The following is a 1,844-nucleotide window of genomic DNA, read 5'->3' as shown; positions in this document are numbered from 1 at the left end:
TCTTCTGTTCTTCGCCTAGTCTTCTAACTTTGCAGAGTCCTACTATATCCCATTTAATGTGAGAGAGTTCCTCAAGTAAAGCTAGTAAGTCGGATTCTGTTCTCATGGTCCTTATATTGTATGTGCAAAGGTTCATCAACGTGGGGCGGCCTGTCTTTATCCGGATATTTTTAGCGCCCCCTGCTCAGGAGCGATCCTGATCGCCGCCGTAACCTGGGGCTCCTTCGCCTTCAGGGAATGAGGGCCGTTGCTCTGTTTGTGCAGTCATAGTTTTTGATTGAGAGGTTTACAGCCGGTTTACCTCCCACCTACTGGCTTAGGTGTATCTTGGTGAGAGGGGGAGTAGTTTAGCCGGGATGCCACTGATAAATTGCACCGGCAGGTTTGGCCATACTTAGTGTGGATTCAGGAGCAGCAGCACGGCCTGCTCATTACACTTGGGTATACTCCCGTGAGCATGGGCTTGGGTATCAGAAGGGCATATATGTGTGATTATATTTTTTTCATTAATTTCATTTGTGCGTATGTGTACCTGATGCAGACATAGTTTTTCACCCGCAAATGCCCTAAGTGCTATGCATATGCTAGCTTTCGTGCATATGTATATGCAAGCATGCATCTTTACACATGTTCTTATGCATATGAATATGCATACATATACCTATGTTCTATATAACTACACGCATGGCCATACATTTACAAACATAGCCATATTCACTCATCGCTTGTACCTCCATGCTCATACATGTGTGTATACGCACCTATACATCTGCAAACACACATTTATACATATCTTGTACACGTACATATGACTGTACATACACATATGCATATAGCCAATCATGTGCCTCCACATATATCTGTATACATCTGTACTTGCATTTCATATAACTGCATTTACGCGCATACATACGTACACACATACATGTTTATACACATACATAAGCAAAGACATACTCATATATATATATATATATATATATATATATATATATATATATATATATACACAATATACACACACACACACACACACACACACACACACACACACACACACACACACACACATATATATATATATATATATATATATATATATATATATATATATATACATATACATATACACAAATACACACATATACATGCATACACACACATATATACACACATATATACACATATACATACATACATATACATACATACACATACACATATACACACATATATATACACATACATACATACCTATATACACACACACATATCCCGCATACACATATACATACACACCCACAGGCATATACACACATACATATGTATATACACACATTTGCATACACACTCGTACGTGGTTACATACACACATACTCACAAATATACATTATACACTTGAACCCATTTACACCCTCATGTATAAGCACGGGAACATACACATACATCTTGTACTCTAACATATAACTATATGCAAACATAACCGTGTGCATGTACTCAAACATACCTACGTACATGTGCCTGCCTATGTACATACATGCCTGTATATAAATTTAGACACGCATACACACATATGGACATGTACAAATATACATGCATGCACGCACGTACATATGCACCTGTGCATTTTCGTGTTGAATTTTGCAGCAGAGGGGTTGTGGGAAGGAGGCGGGTGGTGTGGGGGGGGGGGGAGGATTTAGGATGATGTTGGAATGGATAAGGATGGGACTTGGGATGAGAGGAAGTTAGAAAGGTGATTTTGTATCTGGCAATTTTTCGGAGAGGTGTCGCCAATGTTTGAATTACGCTTCGTTAATACATGGTTTATTTGGCGTATCTTTTGT

Source organism: Penaeus vannamei, chromosome 24, assembly GCF_042767895.1.
Source record: "Penaeus vannamei isolate JL-2024 chromosome 24, ASM4276789v1, whole genome shotgun sequence".
In the NCBI taxonomy this organism is placed as follows: domain Eukaryota; kingdom Metazoa; phylum Arthropoda; class Malacostraca; order Decapoda; family Penaeidae; genus Penaeus; species Penaeus vannamei.
The sequence above is the reverse complement of the archived record's forward strand: the minus strand, read 5'-3'. Positions refer to the sequence as shown.